At 41.5% G+C, this 12,146-nt stretch overlaps 1 non-coding gene and 4 pseudogenes across 1 annotated transcript; all 5 read left to right on the forward strand.

Annotated features, from left to right (window-relative positions):
• Nucleotides 1-3,756: 3,756 nt before the first annotated feature.
• Nucleotides 3,757-3,960, forward strand: LOC130117366 (small nucleolar RNA U3; annotated as a pseudogene).
• A 400-nt stretch (nt 3,961-4,360) lies between these two features.
• On the forward strand, nt 4,361-4,524 carry LOC130117372 (small nucleolar RNA U3; annotated as a pseudogene).
• A 2,110-nt stretch (nt 4,525-6,634) lies between these two features.
• On the forward strand, nt 6,635-6,839 carry LOC130117360 (small nucleolar RNA U3; annotated as a pseudogene).
• Nucleotides 6,840-9,862: 3,023 nt separating this feature from the next.
• Nucleotides 9,863-10,080, forward strand: LOC130117356 (small nucleolar RNA U3). The gene has a single exon (XR_008810652.1). It is a non-coding gene; the product is annotated as a small nucleolar RNA U3 (small nucleolar RNA).
• Nucleotides 10,081-11,069: 989 nt separating this feature from the next.
• LOC130117368 (small nucleolar RNA U3) lies at nt 11,070-11,247 on the forward strand (annotated as a pseudogene).
• Nucleotides 11,248-12,146: the final 899 nt, after the last annotated feature.

The raw sequence follows: 12,146 nt of genomic DNA on the forward strand, positions 1-12,146 counted from the left end.
AAAACCTCTCACATGAGCAATTGCAGCTCTTTTGTAAAGCTTGTTTTCTATGATTAAGCTTTGTGTTTTTGATTCCTGTTTATGCCTACATTTCATTTGCCCCATTTTTTTCTGTTCATGGTATAGAGATGACCTGAATTATTTCATAAGGCCACATACAGCTCGCTACCCGTGCAGCAGACGGCTATTAAATGTACAAGTACTTGTTCTTATTTTGTTGATGTAGTTTCATTTACGGCTGCAACTAAACTATTTTGACAGTCGAATAACTTATCGATTGATACAAATAATCGATGATTCAGATTATGACTCAGTTACTCAATGGCTCTTATTTATCTTTCTGCTTTCAAATGTAGCTTGAGGTTGTTTTAGGCATGCGGTAACGATAAAGATGAGACCTTCATTCAAAAATGTATTTTTTAATGAATGGTTAACTAGGACTAGTTCAGTGAGGGCAGTTGCTTGCTGGGGTGTACAAGTCTGCTTCCTTTGAAGAAAGCCATCCATGGTAGCATTACAAGATCCAACAAACCCACAACTTGTTCCAATTAATTTGAATGCAACCCACATTGGGCATGCACGCATAGACAAGTTGTAGAGATCTTTCACAAATTCAAGTATCAAATCCTCTGGTGTTCTCCAAACTTTGGTATTCGGCAGCAACACTAGCTCCAGCCATACATGTCACCATGACAACAATGCGACGTTTAAGCAAAGAATTTCCAAATGGCAGACAGGCTCTGGTTTAACATTGTAAAGTTAGGGCACATATGGAATGTGAACAGGATGGTTGTGAATATGTCCAATGTCACTAATAATTGATTGATCAAGAGAAAATGTATTTCAAAACAGAAAATGTTACAGCTCGTAATGTGGAGTAACATGGCTTTTAACACTAACATTAGCTATACCAGCTAGCTTAACGAGACGAGTCTTCATCATGCAGAGAGCCAACGTGCCACCACTTCACATTTTGCATTGCGTTGATCAGTGCATAATTTCCGTTGGTTGGTTAGTAGACGTAGCTCGTACTAACGGTCACATTGTGAGATGGTCATCCTAACTTTGTGACACTGTCAGACTTTTGTCCCAGGTTATCTTCGGTTGTAAGACTGGAATTATAGCCATCTTTGAACCTGTCTCGCAGTGCAACGTAAGACCACTTTTAGAACCCCGACCAAACATATCACCACGTTTAGTCATCTGAGACAGCCCAAATCGCATAGTCTGTAGGAGAGAGAATGTTTAGTTAGAATTCTTTTTTTCTTTTTCCAAAAAAAACACACCCAAACTCCAAATCTGCCTGGAGACACAGCAGAGAGCCAATCGGTAATGAGCAGGACAGCCCTCCCAATGGCACGTAAACTGACGAAGATGATTGCTGCCTTCAGAAACTGCAGGGGGCTATTATGAAAGTAGAGTTGTCATATATGGGGTTTTAGATTTTCAGTTAAGACAAAAACAATGTTCTTTACAAGGAAAAGAACTGATAATGAAATAAAACAAATTATGTAATCAAGAATTGGAAAAGTGGAACCCTTTCAGTTTTTAAGGATATGGTTCGATGAAAGAATTACATGCTTATCCATTCAGAAAGTAGTGGACAAATGTAAGAAGGTACTAAATGTAATGGTGTTTAGTTGGAAGTGAATGGGGCAGATGGAACTGCTTTGAAGGCCATATAGAATGGTTTACTTTGGTCAGTATTAGATTATGGCGGTGTAGTGTATGGGTCAGCAGCCAACATTGGGGAAAAAAATGAGATAAGGTACAATATCAGGCTTTGAGATAATGCAAAGGTGCATTTAAAACAAGCCCAACAGCAGCATTACAGGTAGAAATGGAAGACATGCCACTAGAAATGAAGGATAGTTATCCTTGAACTACTGGGCTAATTAAAGGGCCATAGTCAGGATCATCCAACACTAGACACTTCAGTCCCTTGTTGGAAAAAGGAGAGAAGGGAAACAAAAAGCTTTGGATGGACAATGACACAGAAGGCAATATAATTTGAAGTAGATCAATTAAACATTGAGCCAACAGTGCCTTTGCCAGCAATACCACCTCGGATACTTCCAGATTCCTCAGTAGATTTCCATTATTAAAAAAGAACAAATGTAAGGATTTGAATTCTGATTGAAATAAAATACAGGCTTACATTGATAATTACACGGTTGCATCCAGATTTATACGGATGCATCAAACAGGTCAGTAAATAATCAAGATGGGAGGTGAATTGTAAAGAAGAAACATCCAAATTCACCGTATCCTTAATCCATCAAACTCTATCCGCGTCCCTAACCCTAATTCTGGGGGTATCTCCAAGCCAGCACTGGCGGAGGCCCTTTGGTGACACGCTGGCCCGGGCATTCAACCCTTAACTTTCACAACAAGAAGGTCCGTATTATCCATCAGAAATGCCATTGCCATGGTTCGCTTGCCTACTGTGAAGAGTTAGTCTCTGTTGCTGTGGTGTTCTTTGTGGGATTGTCTACCTGAGCAAGTAAAATCTTACCCTAACAAAAACCGAACCCAAAGGTGTGGAAAGATCCGGAAATTTTATCCAAAACTCACTCTGAGAAGCTCAAGACTTTACATAAGAAATGCCATTGCCGTCGTTAGCTTGGCTGCTGCGAAGTTAGTCTCTTTTGCTGTGGTATTGTCTGCCTGAGTAGATAAACCCAACCGAATCATGTACAAGGAGGCATCCGTTAATTTTATCCAAAACTGTCACTCTGAGAAGCTCGGTGCGTTCCGTTATAAATGCCGCTACCGTGAAGAGTTGGCCTCTGTTGCTGTGGTATTCTCTGTGCGATTGACTGCCCAAGCTGATGAAACGCTTAAACTAATCGAAATATGTAGAAAGAGCCGTCCGTTAATTTTATCCAAAACTTTCATTCCGAGAAGCTTGGTACTTTCCATCCGCAGTGCCATTGCCATAATTAGCTTGGCTACGATGAAGAGTTGGTCTCTGTTGCTGTGGGTTTTCTAAGGGATTGTTTGACTAAACGGATAAAACCCTTACCCTAAGTGAAACGTGTAGAAAGCACTTCAGTAATTTTATCCAAAACTTTCACTCTGAGAAGCTTGGTACTTTGCATCAGAAATGCCATTGCAGTGGTTAGCTTGGCTACTGCGAAGAGGTAGTCTCTGTTGCTGTGGTATTTTCTGTGCGATTGTCTACCTGAGCTGACCTTACCCTAACCGAAACATGTAGAAAGAGCCATCTCGTTCTACATCTTTCGGTCAGGGTTGGCATAGGGTTATGGTCAGCAACAGAGACGGTCTGCCTGTGCAGATAAAACCCTTATACTAAACCTATCCCAACCCTTAAAAATGTAGGAAGAGCCATCCGTTAATTGTATACAAACCTAAAGCTCCAAGACACTCAGTATTTCCCATCAGAAATGCCATTGCTGTGGTTAGCTTGACTCCTGTTAAGAATTAATCCCACAAAGAATACCATAGTAAGAGACTGTCTTGGCGGTTGCCAAGCTAACCACTGCAGTGGCGTTTCTAATGGAAAGTACAGAGCTTCTCGGTGTGAAAGGTTTGGATAAAATTAACAGATAGCTCATTCTACACTTTTTTGTTAGACTTGGGGGTAGAACTAGGGTAAGAGGTTTTTTTTTTTTGTTTGCTCAGGCAGCCAGTCTCTGCTGTAGCATTGTCTACCCTAGCAGATCAAACCCCAGCCCTAACCGCAAGATCCATCCGTTAAGTTTATCCACACCTAACGCTAACCAAAAGCTGCAGAAGACTATTTTCAGCGATCATTTCTGCCTTACTTAACATGAAATATGTTTCTAAGTGATTCCCGCCAGCCACGATTATGGGCTGTTGTGAATCTTCCTGAGCGCAAAGCGGGTACAGGGAAGTTGTTTAATGACAAACTCTGCTTTTATGACCGTTGAGTGCTCCTTTATGGGAGCGTCGAGGAAGGAGCACATTCTGAGGGGGGAAAAATCCAGAAATCCACCAGTTTTATCCAGACCTAAACCTTAGTCCTAATCCTTACCCTAAAAACATTAAATTGCAATAGCAGACAACTTAAAAAAAAAAAAAAAAAAGCTTATTACTCTAAACCCCAGCAACAACTTTTGAAGCTTAAAGCAGGGTAAACTAATCAAGATGGAAGACAATGGGAGGTGAATTGTAAGGAAGAAACATCCAAATTTACCGTATCCTTAATCCATCAAACTCTATCCACATCGCTAACCCTAATTCTGGGGGTATCTCCAAGCCGGCACTCTGGTGACACGCGCTGACCCGGGCATTCACACCTAAACTTTCAATCCGAGAAGGTCAGTATTATCCATCAGAAATACCATTGCCATGGTTCGCTTGCCTATTGCGAAGTTAGTCTCTGTTGCTGTGCTGTTCTAGAGAAATGTGTTTCTAAAGTGAGTCCTGCTACCCACGATGATGAGCTGTGATGCTTCTTCCTGAGCATAAAGCAGGTACAGAGAAGTGGTTTAATCACAAGTTCTGTGCTTTTGTGGAAAGAAGCATGCTCTGAGTAGTAAAATGCAGAGAGCCATCAATTAATTTTATTTAAACCTAACCCTAAAAACAAACTCCCGTAGCAGTGAACTTCAAAAAAAATCATTTATAATGCTCCAACCCCCACCATCAATTTTTCAAGTTTAAACAGGGTAAACCAATCAAGATACAAGACAGTGGGAGGTCAATTGTAAAGAAGAAAAATCATCCGAATTGAACCTACCATTAACCCATCAAACTCTCTCCATAATCCTTAACCTGAGGGTTTCTCCAAGCCAGCGCTTAGGCACTGTCCACCTGAGCAGTTAAAACTTTACCCAAACCCTCCCTAAACCGAAACATGTAGAAAGAACCATCTGTTAATTTGATCCAAAACTTTGACTACGAGAGGCTCAGTACTCTCCTTCAGAAATGACATTGCTGTGCTTAGTTTGGCGACCGCGAAGAGTTAGTCACTTTCTGTGGTATATTCTGTGGGATTATCTGCCTGAGCAGATGGAGCTTTACCCCAACCGAAATGTAGAAAGTCTTCTTTTAACTGGATCCAAAAATTTTACTCTGAGAAGCTCTGTATTTTCCATCAGAAATGCCATTGTCATGGTCAGCTTTGCTACCACGAAGAGTTAGTCTCTGTTGCTGTGGGATTGTCTGCCTGAGCAGGTAAAACACTTACCCTAACTAAACCGAAACATGTAGAAAGAGCCCTCTGTTTATTTCATCCAAAACTATCGCGCCGAGAAGCTCGGTACGTTCCATCCGCATTGCCATGGTTAGATTGGCTACGATGAAGAGTTGGTCTCTGTTGCTGTGGGATTTCTGAGGGATTGTCCGCCTAAACGGATAAAACCCTTGCCCTAAGCGAAACATGTAGAAAGCACTCCGTTAATTTCATCCAAAATTTTCATTCCGAGAAGCTCTGTTCTTTTCTGCAGAAATGCCATTGCCATGTTTAGCTTGGCTACTGCGAAGAGGTAGTGTCTGTTGCTGTGGGATTGTCTGCCTGAGCAGGTAAAACAGTTACCCTAACCCAACCGAAACATGTAGAAAGTACCATTCGTTTATTTTACCCGAAACTATCGCTGCGACAAGCTCGCTTCTCTCCATCAGAAATGCCATTGCCGTGGTCGGCTTCGGCTACCACCAAGACTGCCTGTTGCTTTGGTATTTCTATGGGATTATCTGGCTGCGCAGATAAAACCCTTCCTCTTAAGTGAAACATGTAGAAAGAGTTGGCTGTTTATTTCATCCGGAACTATCACTCCGAGAAGCTCGATACTTTCCATCAGAAATGACTTTGCTGTGGTTAGTTTGGCTACTATGAAGAGTTGGTCTCTGTTACTGTGGTATTTTCTGTGGGATTGTCTGCCTGAGCAGATAACACCCTTGCTGTAACTCTACTCTAACCAAAAGATGTGGAACGACCCAACCCTTAATTTTATCCAAAGATTTTATTCCGAGCAGCTCGGTACATTCCATCTGAAATGCAATTACTGTGGTTAGCTTGTCTATCGAAGTTATTCTCTGTTGCAGTGGTATTCTCTGTAGGATTTTCTGCCTTAGCAGGTAAAACCCTATCCCAACCGAAACATCTAGAAAGAGCAATCCGTTAATTTTATCTGAAACTATCACTCCATGTTCAGAAATGCTACTGCGAAGAGGTAGTCCCTGTTGATGTGGTATTGTTTGCCTGAGCAGACAAAACTCTTCGCCTAACTCATCCCTAACCGAAAGATGTAGAAAGAGCAATCTATTAATTTTATCCAAACCTTTCAGTTGGAAAATCTCAGTACTTTCCATCAGAAATGACTTTGTCATGGATAGCTTGGCTACTGCTAAGAGTTATTCTCTGTTGTATTTTTTTTGTGGGATTGTCTGACTGAGCAGATAAGCCCTAACCCAAACTTTACCTCAAGTGAAACATGTAGAAAGCGCTCTCCGTTCATTTTATGCAGAGCTTTTACTCTGAAAAGCTCAGTACTTTCCATCAGAAATACCATTGCCGTGGTTAGCTTGGCTACTGCGACGAGTTGGTGTCTTGCTGTGGTATTCTTTGTAGGATTGTGTGCCAGAGCAGATGAAACCCTTGCCCTAACCCGAAAGATATAGAGCCATCCGTTACGTTTAGCCAAACCTAATCCTACTTTCGGGGATAAGTTCTTTAGTTTTTGTGAGAAATGTTTTTCTAAAGTGAGTCCCGCCACCCACGATGATGAGCTGGCGTGCTTCCTGAGCGCTAAGTGGGTACAGAGAAGTTGTTTAATCACAAGCTCTGTGCTTTAGATGGCGTTCAATGTTCCTTTTATGGGAGCATCGAGAAGGGGCATGTTCTGAGTGGTAAAAAGGAAAAAAGTGCAGAAATTGATCAATTTGATCTAAACCTTAGTCTTAACTCTTAAAACATTAAATTGCAATTGCAGAAAAGTTCAATTTGAAAAAAAACAAAACAAACAACAAACGCTTGTATTGTTCCAAACCCCACCAACAACTTTTCAAGTTTAAAACGGGATAAAGTAATCAAGATATAAGACTGGGAGATCAGTTGTAACGAATAAACACCCAAATTGCCCCCAGACTTAACCAATCAAACTCTATCCATATCCCTAATCCTGGGGTATTTCTAATCTAGCACTTGGGCATTGGCGGAGGTGCTCAGTTGACATGTGTTGGCTCTGGCATTCAACCCTAACCATAAAGTTAACCTAGTATGTTCAGTGTGAAATGCCGGAGCCGTGGTTAGCTTGGCTACCGCGAAGAGTTGGTCTTTTGCTGTGGGGTTTTCTGTGGGATTTGCTGCCTGAGCAGGTAAAACCTCTACCCTGATACAAACCCCAACCCAAACGTGTTGGAAGAGCCATCTGTTAATTTTATCCAAATTTTGCACACCGAGAAGCTCTGTATTTCCCATCAGAAATGCCACTGCAGTGGTTAGCTTGGCAACTGCCAAGACAGTCTCTGTTGCTATGGTATTTGTGGGATTAATTCTTAGCAGGAGCCAAGCTAACTACGGCAATGGTATTTCTGGTGGAAGATACGGGGTGTTTCGGAGCTTGTGGTTCGGATATAATTAGCGGCTGGCTCTTTCTACATCTTTTTGTAAGGGTTGGGAAAGGTTTAGTATAAGGGTTTTATCTGCTTAGGCAGACAGTCGCTGTTGTATTTCTGCGGGATTGTCCGCCTGAACAGATAAAAACCCTTACCATAAGTGAAACCTGTAGAAAGAGGCGTCCATTAATGTTAACCAAAACTTTCACTCTGAGAAGCTTGGTACTTTCCATCAGAAATGCCATTGCGGTGGTTAGCTTGGCTACTGCGAAGAGTTAGTCTCTGTTGCTGTGGTATTTTCTGTGCGATTGACTGCCTGAGCTGATAAAACCCTTACATTTAAGCGAAACATGTAGGAAGAGCCGTCCATTAATGTTTTCCAAAACTTTCACTCCGAGAAGCTTGGTACTTTCCATCAGGACTGCCATTGCCGTAGTTAGCTTGGCTACTACAAAGAGTTTTTCTCTGTTGCTGTGGTATTTTCTGTGCGATTGACTGCCTGAGCTGATAAAACCCTTACAATTAAGCGAAATATGTAGACGGAGCCGTCCATTAATTTCATCCAAAACTGTTACTCCAAGAAGCTTGGTACTTTCCATCAGAAATGCCATTGCTGTGGTTAGCTTGGCTACTGCGAAGAGTTGGACTCTGTTGCTGTGGTATTCTCTGTGTGATTGTTTGGCTGAGCTGATAAAACCCTTACAACTAAGCGAAAAATGTAGAAAGAGCCGTCCATTAATTTTATCTAAAACGTATACTCTGAGAGGTTTGGTACTTTCCATCAGAAATGCCATTGCCGTGGTTAGCTTGGCTACGACGAAGAGGCTGTTGTATTTCTGCGGGATTGTCCGACTGAACAGGTAAAACCCTTACCATAAGTGAAACATGTAGAAAGAGCTGTCCATTAATGTTATCTAAAACTTTCACTCCGAGAAGTTTGGTCCTTTCCATCAGAAATGCCATTGCCGTGGTTAGCTTGGCTACCGCGAAGAGTTGGTCTCTGTTGCTATTGTAATATCTGCGGGATTGTCCGCCTGAACAGATAAAATCCTTACTATAAATGAAACATTTAGAAAGAGCCGTCCATTAATGTTATCCAAAACTTTGACTCCGAGAAGCTTGGTAATTTCCATCAGTAATGCCATTGCCGTAGTTAGCTTGGCTACTACGAAGAGTTAGTCTCTGTTGCTGTGGTATTCTCTGTGCGATTGTCTGCCTGAGCTGATAAAACCCTTACTCTAAGTGAAACATGTAGAAACAGCCTCCGTGAAATTTTTTTCCGAAACTGTCACTCCGAAAGTCGGTACTTGAGAAGAGCAGTGCCATTGCTGTGTTTAGCTTGGCTACGACATAGTTAGTCTCTGTTGCTGTGGGATTGTCTGCATGAGCAGGTAAAACACTTGCGCTAACCAAAACGAAACGTTGTAGAAAGAGCATACGGCAATAAGATCCAAAACTGTCACTCAGAGAAGCTGGGTACTTTCCATCAGAAATGCCATTGCCGTGGTGAGCTTTGCTACTGCGAAGGGTTGGTCTCAGTTGCTGTGAGTTTTCCTGAGCCGATAAAACCCTTAACCAAACCCTACCTCAACCAAAACATGAAGAAAGTCAGTTAGTTTGATCCAAAATTTCGAGTACGAGAAAGTCGGTACTTCTGAATTTTCCTTGCTGTGTTTGGCTTGGCTACCGTGAAGTGTTAGTCTCTGTTGCTGTGCTATTTTGTGTGGGATTGTCTGCCTGAGCACGTAAAACACTTACACTAAACCAACTGAAACATGTAGAAAGAGCCATCCGTTTATTTTAGCCAAAACTATCGCTCCATCAGAAATGCCATTGGCTACCACCAACACTGTCTGTTGCTGTGGTATTTCTTTGGGATTATCTGGCTGAGCAGATAAAACTCTTACGTGAAACATGTAGAAAGAGTCGTCTGTTAATTTCATCCGGAACTATCACTCCGAGAAGCTCGGTACTTTCCATCAGAAATGACTTTGCTGTGGTTAGTTTGGCTACTATGAAGAGTTGGTCTCTGTTACTGTGGCGTTTTCTTTGGGATTGTGTGGCTGAGCAGATAAGACCCTTACCCTAACCCAAATCCTACCTCAAGCGAAACATGTAGAAAACGCTGTCCGTTAATTTTATGCAAAGCTTTTACTCTGAGAAGCGCTCTACTTTCCATCAGAAATGCCATTGCCGTGGTTAACTTGGCTACTGCGACGAGTTGGTCTCTATTGCTGTGGTATTGTCTGCCAGAGCAGATAAAAGTCTTACCCCAACCGTAACCAAAAGATATGGAGCCATCCATTGAGTTTATCAAAACCTAATACTAATTTAGAGATAATTTCTTTAGTTTTTATCTTGAAATGTTTTTCTAAAGTGCAAGTCCCGCCACCCACCATGATGAGCCTGGGGTGCTTCTCCCTGACCGCGAAGCAGGTACAGAGAAGTGGTTTAATCACTCACTCTGTGCTTTTGGTGACTGTTCAGTGTTGCTTTTATGGAGTTATCAAGAGGAAGGAGCATGTTCTGTGTGGTTAAAAATGTAGAAATTCATCAATTTTATTTAAACCTACCCCTAAAACTTAGTCCAAACCCTAAAAACATGACGATTGTAGAAGTGCAATTCAATAAAAGAAACCCACTTGTATTGCTGCAAACCCCACCAACAACTTTTCAAGTTTAAAACGGGATAAACTAATCAAGAGGGAAGACAATGGGGGATCAAGTGTAAAGAATAAACGACCTCCAAATAGATCCTATACCCAATCCATCAGACTCTCTGCAAATTCGTAACCCTAAACCAGTATTTGGGCATTGTTGAGGCACTTGGTTGACGTGTGTTGGCTCTGGCATTCAATTCTAACCCTTACCTTTCACTCGGAGAAGCCTAGTATCTCCCATCAAAAATGCCATTCCCATGGTTGGCGTGGCTAACATGAAGAGTTAATCTCTGTTGCTGTGGGATTTTCTGCCTGAGCAGGTAAAACCTTTACCTTAACACAAACCCTACCCTTACGTGTTGAAAGAGCTGTATGTTGATTTTTATCCAAACCTTTCACACCAAGAAGCTCTGTACTTTCCATCAGAAATGCCATTGCAATGGTTAGCTTGGCAACTGCCAAGACAGTCTCTGTTGCTATGGTATTCTTTGTGGGATTAATTCTTAGCAGAAGTCAAGCTAACCACGGCAATGGTATTTGACGGAAAATACTGTCACGGAGCTTAAGGTTTGGATATAATTAACGGATGGCTCTTTCTACATCTTTCTGTAAGGGTTGGGATAGGTTTAGTATGAGAGTTTTACCTGCTCAGGCAGACTGTCTGTTGCTGTGGTATTGTTTGTGGAACTACTTTTGAGTAGGAAAAACCCTCACTGTAACCCTATGCCAACCCTGGCCAAAACATGTAGAAAGAGACAGTCATTAATTTTATCCAAAACTTTCATTTTGAGAAGCTCGGTACTTTCCATCAGAAATGCCATTTCCGTCAAATTATGCAAACCTAATCCTAACCCAAAGATTCAGAAGACTACACTTTCAGCGGTCATTTCTGTCGTTCTTGGTTTGAAAAATGTTTCTAAGCGTGAGTCCGCCACCCACGATGATGAGCTGCGGTGCTTCTTCCTGAGCATGAAGCAGGTACAGAGAAGTGATTTGATTACAAGCTCTGTGCTTTTGAGGCAAAGAGCGTGCTCTGAGTGGTAAAAGAAAAACATTGAGAAAGCCATCAATTACTTTTATTTTAAACTTAACCCTAAAAACATTAAACTGCAATAGCTGCGAACTTCAACAAAAAAAAAACACTTCTAATGCTCCAAATCCCACCAACAACTTTTCAAGTTTAAAACAGAATAAACGGTGGATAATCTCAAGTTGTGTGCTTTTGAGTCAAGATGCATCCTCTGATTGGTAAAATGGAGAAATCTATCAATTTTATTGAAACATAACTCTAAAAACGAACTGCCATAGCAAAGAACTTCAATTTAAAAAAAATGTTTTAAAAATGCTGTAAACCTCACCAGCAACTTTTCAAGTTTAACACGGGATAAACTAATCAAGATACAGGACAGTGGCAAATCAGTTGTAAAGAAGAAAAAACATCCAAATTGAACCCATCAATCTCTCCATAACACTCATATTGGGGTATCGCTAAGCCAGCGCTTGGGCACTGTCCGCCTGAGCAGAAAAACTTGACCCTAAACTCAAACACTGTCAACCAAAACATGTAGCAAGGACCATCCGTTGATTTTTATCCAAAACGTTTACTACGAGAAGCTTGGTTCTTTCCTTCAGGAATGCAATTGGCATGGTTAGCTTGGCTACTGCGAAGAGTTAGTCTCTATTGCTGTGATATTCTCTGTGCGATTGTCTGCCTGAGCTGATAAAACTCTTACCATAAGTGAAACATGTAGAAAGAGCCATCCATTAATTTTATCCAAAACTTTCACTCCAAGAATCTTGGTACTTGCCATCAGAAATGCCATTGCCGTGGTTAGCTTTGCTACTGCGAAGAGTTGGTCTACGTTGCTCTGGTATTCTCTGTGCGATTGACTGCCTGAGCTGATAAAACCCTTATACTAACTGAAATATGTTGGAAGAGCC

Source organism: Lampris incognitus, chromosome 8 (genome assembly GCF_029633865.1).
Source record: "Lampris incognitus isolate fLamInc1 chromosome 8, fLamInc1.hap2, whole genome shotgun sequence".
NCBI classification, from domain to species: Eukaryota; Metazoa; Chordata; class Actinopteri; order Lampriformes; family Lampridae; genus Lampris; species Lampris incognitus.